Raw genomic sequence first — 10,413 nt, forward strand, 5'->3', positions numbered from 1 at the left:
TGACTTTAATTCATGACACAACAAAATCAAAAGAATAAAAAAGATTATGAGTCAGTGGGAAACAAATAAATAACTGACATAAATAAATGACAAATAAAAAAAACCTACATCTTGATGTATTGAAAAGACTATAGATCTCATATAATGTTAATCCTTATAAATAATTCAAAGGAAAAAATGATAAGCATTGCAAATTTCTACTTGCTGCATCGTGCTGACTGGGTGTTGAAACACGTGGGCTCTCAAAATAGATTTGGTGGACTTACAACAAGCTTAAGCTTATTTTGCAGAATTTATCTCGTTTTCTCAGGTCGATCTGAAACCTTTTAGGTGAATTTCGGCTTTTGGGGTTTTTAAAGAGCACACAATGCATTGCTTAGTTTGATTTATTTAGAATTATAGCTTATCATAACAGAAAATCCCTATAAAATTGGATTCCTTACCTTTGCAGTGAACTTGATTTAAGTGCCTCACGATCCTTTGTTATCTTGACAACCGTCGGGAACAGATCAACTAGTTAAAGTACGTTCCAGTTTCCTCGATTTCTTCGTAAAAAGTTTGTGTAGTTTTTTCCTTTTGAAGCAAGACCCATCTTTCAAAAGACCACCAACACAGCGTGGAAAGGGAAGCAGAGTTACTATGGAAAGCGACTGGTCTGGCAACCTTGTTGCCAGTCTCTCTCTCCTTCTTCTCCAGTTTCCATTCTCTCCTCAACTGATCAACTGAACCAATCACAGCACGCGAATTTTCACGTGACTATCCTCGTGACTGAGCGTGACAAAGATCGCGTTAGTCATTCTCTTTTGGCGCCCATCTTTGAATTTAGCATTAACGGTTGATCGCTCGTGCGTATTAGTAGATTTCACTTCCAAAATTATATCAAAATGGTTTTTTCTGCGGTCCTGTGACTAGAAGAAAACAGCGTGAGTGTCATTAATGAGAAACATGTTATTCTTGGCGAAGATTTGGAGCTAAAAGAAAGTCTTACTGTGGATGTTTCAACAGGGAAAAATTCAAAGGGCAGATTAGCTGTATACAAAATTATTTGGTGAGTAATCAAATTCAAGTAACCCTATATTATACAAAGTAACTTCTTTTATTTAGACAAAAGCTTTTGAATGAACTTTGTCATCACGAATCATACACGAGTGGGTCACTCAGTCATGGCATGAAATGAATTCTGGCTAAAGCAAGGTTGAAACAATTTAGGTTGCCCAGAGGGCATGCCTAAACAATTTGATTTGCGAATAACAAGTCGTTTCTCTCGCCACACTTGTTCAAACGAAACAAATATAGCAGTTCTCGCTGATCCCAGTCAAAGTTCTTGACAAAAACTCCAACGAGGCAGCCACAGTCTGCATGAGTTTGATATGTCTCCTGTGTGTTTCAGCCTGACTGTATGGCAATCCATGTTGATCTTCAATTTTGTCCATCCGTATATTCTTTTGCGTTTACTCTATTATTTCAATGTTCCTTTAATGTTTTAAGTGTCTTTTTTAATATTTCTAATGTCTAAATTTGGCTAAAAACCGTGATATATATCCTCCAATTCGAGAGTTGTTGATACACTTATAGAAGAAGGAAAACCTTGATTTAGTCTACTGTAAGCTCAAGATTTATGTAACATATTTATCAATAGTATACAAGCACCTTCACAATTATCAAGTCTTCTCTTTTAACATTTCCACCAGCTTACAGTCAGGCCTTAATTAGCTGCATGTATTAAACTGTGAGCACATAAATATTTGGATCTTAGTCTTACAGTACCTCATACATCTATCGCAGTGTAATGTATTTTTTTAAATTTTGTTTTAGGTGTCATACAACAAAGATGAAGATGAAGAGGCTAGCTGCAGAATCAACAGAAATAACTGAAGAGCAGCTAAGTTTGCCTAAACTCAGCCTTTTTTTAATTTTAAGGAATGTCTCAGTTTTGTTCTTGTCATTGATTCCTTACAATCATGAAAATCCAGATATGTTCCACACAATAACAACAATTTAAGGTAAAATCTTGTGTATGGAAAATTGTTGGATTTGTAAACTAAAAAAGTAAATTATCTGAAAAAGTTCTCTTTTTATCAAACATGTAAAAGTTTGACCTTCATATCTGTTTTCAGTTTTACTTTTGATTCTTGATGTAATGAAAAAGAAACAGGATGATTATTCTTATGTTTAAATTCATGAGAGCCAATGTAATAAACCATTCATTTAAAACCTGTTTGATGTGATATCAGTGACTTTATTTGTTATTTTAATGCTAGGCATTTATCATCAAAATTTTGTCTGGCCTACAAATGATACAAAATTCCCAGTTTTTCTCAGATTTTCCCAAAAATTCCAACCTATTCTCAAAAAATCCTACAAATTCCAAGTTATTCTCAGAAATTCCTAGGAATTTTTGGGAATTTTAAGGAATTTTCAGGGTGAGTATATTTCAGTTGGAATTCCTAGGAATTCCTAGGAATTCCAAGTCAGCTCTATGTAAACTTGGAATTCCTTGGAATTCCTAGGAATTCCGAGTCCGAATTACCGTGAAAATTCACACCTTAGATTCCTAGGAATTCCTAGGAATTCTTAGGAATTCCTAGGAATTTTTTCCTAGGAATTCTTAGGAAATTCCTAGGAATTCCTAGGAATTCTTAAAGTCATCTCACAAGGGTAGCTGAATCAGCCTATGTATTTAATATTGATAATGTTAAGCAATATGTGCGGGAAAAGCCGGCGCAGTTTTTCAAACTGTATCCGCCACTGGTATTTCAAACCCAACGGAAAGTGCAGCTTCAGTAAAGACAGTGAAAGCAAGAAAAGGCCCAATATGTCTCACAACTTGGAAGGGTTTTCGAAACTGTCAGTCCATTCATCCACAGTGATCCTACTTCCAAGTGTAATTTCAATTCTGTAATTTTAACGACCAGTAAAATCCGATCCCGGTGCTGCAGTCGATGATGACCGCTTTTTAACGCGTCGAACATTAAAACATGAGCTATTGAAACACATTTGCCACGTCTTGGAAAACTGACGAGATATTGAAATGATCATTATTTCCCGGTGTAAGAAAGTATTGTTTCCATCGCTTTCTTTACTGAAGTCCGATCATGTTCTTTATAAGTGGCGATCGCGAGTTATAAGTCGCGATCGAGATTTATAAGTAGCGATCGAGAGTTATAAGTTGCGATCGCGAGTTATAAGTGGCGATCGCGAGTTATAAGTGGCAATCGCGAGTTATAAGTTGTGAGCGAGAGTTATAAGTGGCGATCGCGAGCTATAAGTTGCGATCGAGAGTTATAAGACGCGATCGAGAGTTATAAGTTGCGATCAAGAGTTATAAGTCGCGATTGCGAGTTTTAAGTCGCCGTCGAGAGTTATTAGCTGCGATCGCGAGTGTTAAGTTGCGATCGAGTGTTATAAGTCGCGATCGCGAGTTAAAAGTTGCGATCGCGAGTTATAAGTCGCGATCGCGAGTTTTAAGTCGCGATCGAGAGTTTTTAGTTGCGATCGACAGTTATTAGTCGCGATGGCGATTAATAAAATCGCGGTCGAGAGACAAAGAAAGAGAAAAAACGAAAGCTATGCTCATTTTTAAGTCGCCAAAGTAAAATTTTTTATGTGACAATGAAAAATATCGAGGTGTCCCTTACAGGCCACGGTACAAAATGTAGTAAAAGAGGCATCGCACTGTAAATCACAAAACAGAATACATCTGGATAATAAGAAGGGCTAAGGCAACAAAAAAAGAAAAGCTCGTATTTCAGTCGATTTCTCTGAGGAACAGTAGCAACTTATTTCGCATGTTTGCCCTCGACCTGCTGGAAACGTGCAACGCATAAAGCGTGGAGAATGTCACGTTTTTTAATGCGGAAGATGTGAGGGTAAAAAATCAGTCTAACTTAATTTTCCTTTTAACAAAAATGGTAACAGTTAACGCCCCAGTTTTAAGCTTGCTAGAGCTTCATTTTCGTCCCAAGAGGTCGCGCTCCTTTTTGTCTGCACCAAGAATTTCGACCTCTGGCCGGGTCCAACACCGGATGTCCGCGATTCACGGACTTCCCGTCACTCTGCGCCTGCTCAGAGTCAAGTCTGACAAATCTGATTGGTTCCAGTCTCATTCTATTGTGTTTGTAAAGCCAATCAGAACCGGAATCTCACTGGACCTATCCAGAGGTCGTGATTCTTGGTGGTGAACAAAAGGAGCGCGGCCTCTGGGGACGAGAATGGCTAGAGCTACTTAAATAGTCGTGTAAGTTCTGAACTCATTCCCTCGTAAAGATGGTTTTCACTGTCACGCAACGAAAAACTAAGTCGAAAATTATTTAGTGGATAAAGTCTAGAAATCTTAATCTTATAGAAGACAGGTAGAGTAGACACTTCTCCAAGTTTTGGGTCTCTACGTTTTCCCAAACTTCAGATATTCGTCGAAATATTTTGCGCAAATTTACAGAGCCCAGTATGGAGCTGCCATGTTGGTGGAACTCTGTGCTCCACCAACATGGCGGCCGGAAAATAGTGAAAACATCTGGAACTTACTTTGGCTATCTAGGCGACTGATTATCTTAACTGAACCAACAAATATTTACACAAGCACTTTTCCTAACACTTAACTCCTAAAAAGGGTAAAAATCACCAGATATATATGTTATTTGCCGGCTGGGAGGTCCGTCGGGTGAAAACTGTGACCGAGGTCTTGGAAATGCAGCATTTTCAAGCCCGAGGTCACAGTTTTTCGCCATACGGACCTCCCAGCCGGCAAATAACATGTTTATTTTATTTTTCCTGCGGTAAATTGATTTTACAGATTACAAATGGGTTTGTTTACGCAACTCTTGTCTTTGAATCGGCTTGCGCGCCGTCTACTAACGATTTGTAAAAAATGTTGGCAACGAGCGAGTAACTCAGATAGTAGACAAAGAAAGATGTATTAAAGAACAGATTTTTTTCGAACTACTTTATGTTAGTTGCACTTATTTCACCAGTTAAGTTCTTCAAAATTGCGTTTGTGGTGTGAAATTTCGTGCGAATTGTTTGAAGTTTTACTACAAAGACAATTTCTGTCAGTCGTTGCTTTTGAAATCAGTTGAAATCAGACCTTTCTACCGTAAATTGGATAGCAGAAAGCGAGGAAATTCGTTAATTGTATTCCATAGAAATTCTCCTAAATACGGCAACGATCAGAGAGGTAAACTCGTCTGAAATTGACTCAAATTTTACGGCGAAAGAAACACAGGATTACGCGCCATTACAGCACCAAGCTACAAACAACCAAGCAAACTCCCACAACTTCAAAACACTCAATTGAATTTACTTACAGTGAAATTTCCTTGGCATTTTAAAGTGAACAGAGATAAACTTGCGTTGACTAGTCGTCGATGGATGTGTAGAGAAGGCAAAAGATTGACGATTACCGCTAACTTTTAGGAGCGAAATTTAGGCAGCGGGGAAAAAATCCGGCCCGTGGGCCGTATCGTGAAAAGCTGGGGCCTGTTTCTCGAAAGACCCGGTAAATTATCGGGCCCGGTAAGTCACCCGGTAAGTCCCCGTAAACGTTTCGGGTGTTTCTCGAAGCTCCCTTTAATTTCGATCTCGTTAATTTTTCCGTTTACTTGCCCGGTAATTTACGGGAGGTCGTGACCTCTCGTAAAGTTACCGGGGAGTCACAAATGTTGCAAAACCAAACAAAATAGCGGCCGGGGGCGGACTTTTTTGTTTCAAAGACGCCCCTTTCTAGCCGATGTGGCTGACTGGGAAGTCATTGAACGATTTCGGCTCTCACGAGTAAGAGTAGAGTGGCTCGTTGAGGAGCTAAAGGAGGAATTGGAGAGAAACAAGGGGAGAAGCTGCCCGCTGGCTCCGGAAACCCACGTAAATACAATTGTTGTTGTTGTTTTTTTTTTTTTACAGTTTGAAGGCGTTTGCATGGAAACGCTATATAACTGTGAAGTTCTATTTTATTGTTTTTCAAAACCAACAAACGGCGGGAAAAAAAATTAATGAATAGATAAACACTGTCATGTAACGCCGATCACTCGCCGCGCGTTTTCGAACTGGCTTCTTTGTATGAACATCAAAATGGGTTCCTGTCACGCAAACCTGATCTTACTGCAAGCCAAACCTGTTTCCTGTGTTTAAATTGCAGACTTTGTTTTTTACTATTTTTGGAGATGGAAGTTAGAGAACAGACATTCTACAAAAAGTAAACATAATAGAGCGATCGCGAACGAAGAGTCGCATTAGGCACGGTGCACAAATGCTGACAAATGTTGGTTATAGCATTTCTAGCTAGATGAAACACGAAGAAGCGTTCTGTACTCACGATAGATAAACGAGAATAAAGAACATTAAAATTATTCTCCCCAATCACATAATTGTTTCAGTCGCATTTCTACTGATCTTGGCTTGCTTTATGCTAGAACAGTCGATTTGGGATCAGTGAAAATTACGCTTGATGTTTGCCGGAGAAAACGGTTAAATCACGCCTAAAAATTTTAGTAAGATCCTTCCTTATTTCAAATATTCTGTACACTTACTTAAGCGAAATTCTTATCAGTATAAATTGCAGAAATAAGTGTTTGTAGCTAAATTTCAAGTTCTAAAGTTCACACTGTTTCCTCGGCGGTCCGCAGATCTTGTTTGATTGCTCAGCGGAACCTTTTGAATTAGAATGAATCACGCAAAAAGACAACACTCCTAGAAAAGAGCGAGATTGTCGATCGAAGTCTTCGAATCGAGCTACCAAAGGCAATTGATCGTCACTTTCAAATAATATGACCATGCAAAATGACGATCTCTCTCAGTTGCTCTCCTTTGACACAACGATAACTTCGAAGTTAAACTTCGCACTGTTCTTCAAAAAGCATCACAGTCGCAACGACAACAGAATCGATCAGAATCGAATGTGTACGTATAGTCCCAAGTGTTTCTCCTCCTCTCGCGAACGAGCGTGAAGCGCGCGCTAGAGATTGGTAACAACCCGCTATTTTATCGGGCCCGGTAAGTACCGGGAAAATTTACGGGTGCTTCGAGAAACGCTCGTTCGGGCCCGGTAAAGTTTCCCGTTAACCAGCCAGGTAAGTTATCGGGCCCGGTATTTACGGGAGTAATAGGCCCTGCAGGACCGGTCACTTGCGTATGATTAGCCAATCAAATTCGAGGATTTAGGAGTCCGGCCCGCTCAGATGTTTGAGAAAAAAATAAAGGTGTATATTTTTCCACAAACGTGATCGGAGCGGTATGCCACGCACCGCCATAACTCTGAACTTCGAACGTCTGTTTTCTAATTTCCTCCTCCAAAAACAGTAAAAAAAAAAAATTGCAATTAAAACACAGGAAACAGGTTTGGCTTGCAGTAAGATCAGGTTTGCGTGACAGGAACCCATTTTGATGTTCATACAAAGAAGCCAGTTCGAAAACGCGTGGCGAGTGATCGGCGTTTACATGACAGTGTTTATCTATTCATTAATTTTTTTTCCCGCCGTTTGTTGGTTTTGAAAAACAATATAGCGCTTCCATGCAAACGCCTTCAAACTGTAAAAAATAAAACAACAACAATTATATTTACCTAGATTTCCAGAGCCAGCGGGCAGCTTCTCTCCTTAAGCTCCTCAACGAGCCATTCTATTCTTGCTCGTGAAAGCCGAAATCGTTGAATGACTTCGCTGTCAACCATATCGGCTAGAAAGGGGCGTCTTTGATAAGACCGTGAAACAAAAAAGTCCGCCCCCGGCCGCCATTTTGTTTGGTTTTGCAACATTTGTGACTTCCCGGTAACTTTACGGGAGGTCACCACCTCCCGTAAATTACCGGGCAAGTTAGCGGAAAAATTAACGGGATCGAAAATAACGGGAGCTTCGTGAAACACCCCAAGAGTTTACGGGGACTTACCGGGTGACTTACCGGGCCCGATATTTTACCGGGTCTTTCGAGAAACAGGCCCCTGGTTTCCAAACCAAGCACGCTATTGAGGTGAAAAGTTGTAAACAAATCTAAGTTTAGATCCCCTTATGCCTTATGAGGATAAAAATTTTCGTGGCTCTTTAGTTTTGGATTTTGGAAGTTGATGACGTCACGTGAAAACGATCTATATTACAGAACGAGATATAAAAGCAGTGTTCTTTGTTTCCTGTTCGTATAACATTCAGGGCGCTCCACTAGGCGTAAGATGCGGCATGTTGGCGAGTCGTGATAGTTTCCCACTCAACTTTACTTGCCGGGTGGCGAATTTACTTAACAATAACTTATTATTACTGGCTAGCCCCGTGAGCGGGCAAGATGAATCAAATCCTGTGTTGTGATTGGCTATCCGAGTGGGGAAGATGGAGCTGTCTTGCCCGCTCGGGACTACCCGCCGTGTCCCGCAAGAAAAATTTCCCCGAAAGCCATATAATAAATCCTTTATTGACCAAGCTTGTTCGGTCAAGATGGCTGGATATTGGCCTCGTTCTTTTCTTGCGAGTTTATGGACCTCGACTCCGTCTCGGTCCATAAACACGCAAAAAAAGAACTTGGCCAATATCCAGCCATCTTGACCTCACACTTGGTCAATAACCATACATATTCACAAGTCGTACGATTCGAAATTCCTTTCGCGTCGAATCTAGTCGGCCGTATCGAGCATGGATGTTTGACTTAAGATGATTTGCACTGAACTCTGAAGGCAAAATCCACATTTCAATCTTGTAAACTACTTCAGCGACTCCGCTAGTAAAGGCTTCACTTTATCGACTGCACTAGACCGGTTCTCAGAATGACAAGCCTCGTTATTGGTAGAAATAGAAAATGTGTGTCGTCTGTACGTACATAATCAATTCATACTTGCCCAGCTTTCCAGCTTGGCTTATTTGGTGTCTGACTTAATTCAACTCTTGCTCGCCTTTTCAGATCGTCCAGAGTTTTTAATCCTGTACATAAAATACCAAGAGCCGCCATAGCTTGAAACATTTCAAACAGGTCGTCGATTTCCTCGATATTTTTGGTTTTGCTAAGAGCCATTTTCCCAGATTTCAGTGGATTAAGGTCATTGCTCTTTAGATAGCACCGTGGTAGAGAACTAAACGTCAAAAGTTAACTTCAAAGGAAAGCCTTTTCAAGGAAAAGTTCTCTCACTTTCCTTGAAGCTATCGGAGCAGTGTTGTTTTACATCTAATTGTATGCATGGCAGCTGTGTGTTGTTTTCATAACTTTTTGGGTCAATGCTCTGTTGTTTGTTTCATTGTTCTCTCAGCCAATCTTATGACAATCTAATTCTGAGAACTAGATCAAAGTGGCTATGAGCCAGTCTCATCATGGAAATTGGATTGTTTATAGACTGGGGCAATTAACACGAGTCTATCTTTTTGTCGAGGGTCGAGGGTCGAGGGTCCCTTGTCGAGAGTCGAGGGTCGAGGGTCGAGGGTAATATTATTTTTTTCTGGGTTTGTTGTTTTACTCCTTGTTGTAGGCTCGATTTCCGCCGCTCAGTCGAGTCCTGTCTACATGTTCTTCCTCGATTTGGTTAAATGTAAATATATCACAGACCTGATTATTTATCTATAACGTTTATAACATTCAAAGTCCGGTTTTTCATGTGACTTCATCACGCTGGATGCTTTGGCCGATGTACTAATGCCATCAACTTTTGAATGGCTATCCGCATAGAAATAAATCTAAACATTAAGTTTTGCAGTTTTGCAGTTCTTCAACAAAAAAATAACACAGGGATAACAGAATGTGGTTCACGTTAATATTTGTATTGACAGTGACAATGTTGTGTCAAGTGTCTCACTCGCTTCGAATTTCACATTTTTCGCTTCAAATCTTTCACTGTGGAGAACAAGTGACAACGCCTTCCCTGGCTTCGTTTGTGTACCTTTTTCTCTATGTTGCTGTAGTCGTTTAGGTCGTGTTACTACCGATGGGATTTCGTGGAGTGTTGGCTTCATTGTTTTCCAGTGTTATTGACAGGCCGCGATGAGAAATATTCAAAACAGGAACTGTAGGTGAAATCTGGAGGCGATGGAAGCTTTGGAAGCAAATTTACGGCTATTTTCTTCCTTCGGTAAATTCGCTATCAAAAAAAATATATCTGTGCGTTTTGCGATCTAAATTACCACTCTCCTTCGGTAAACTTGCAGGGCTTTGCGATTGGTTGCGATGAAAAATATCTGTGAGATTTGCGAGCTTATTCACCACGTTCAAAGGATGTAGCTTGGCTAGAGGACGCTCGGTTTATTTTTGTAATTTTCCATACATTTGTCTGTAAATTTAGCCGGGTGGACGCGGCTCGCGGGAAAAAAAAATACAGACAAATGTATGGAAAATTAGAAAAATTAACTGAGCGTCTTCTAGCTAAGCTACATCCTTCAAACTTGGTGAATACAATTTTCCACCTAGTACTTTACACCTAGTCAGAATGAATGATAGGAAATAAATAGAGGAATTTAA

The 10,413-nt window shown here is 40.0% G+C and overlaps 1 protein-coding gene across 1 annotated transcript in view; it reads right to left on the reverse strand.

Moving 5' to 3' along the window:
* Nucleotides 1–2,002: 2,002 nt before the first annotated feature.
* LOC145493497 (uncharacterized) overlaps nt 2,003–10,413 on the reverse strand; it is a 43,774-nt gene continuing 35,363 nt past the window's right edge. The window contains exon 2 of the mRNA XM_081472981.1: nt 2,003–2,662. The gene's annotated coding sequence lies outside the window, so the exon portion shown is untranslated. The remainder of the gene's footprint in view (nt 2,663–10,413) is intronic.

The sequence above is a fragment of the Orbicella franksi genome, chromosome 7 (assembly GCF_964199315.1).
Source record: "Orbicella franksi chromosome 7, jaOrbFran1.1, whole genome shotgun sequence".
In the NCBI taxonomy this organism is placed as follows: domain Eukaryota; kingdom Metazoa; phylum Cnidaria; class Anthozoa; order Scleractinia; family Merulinidae; genus Orbicella; species Orbicella franksi.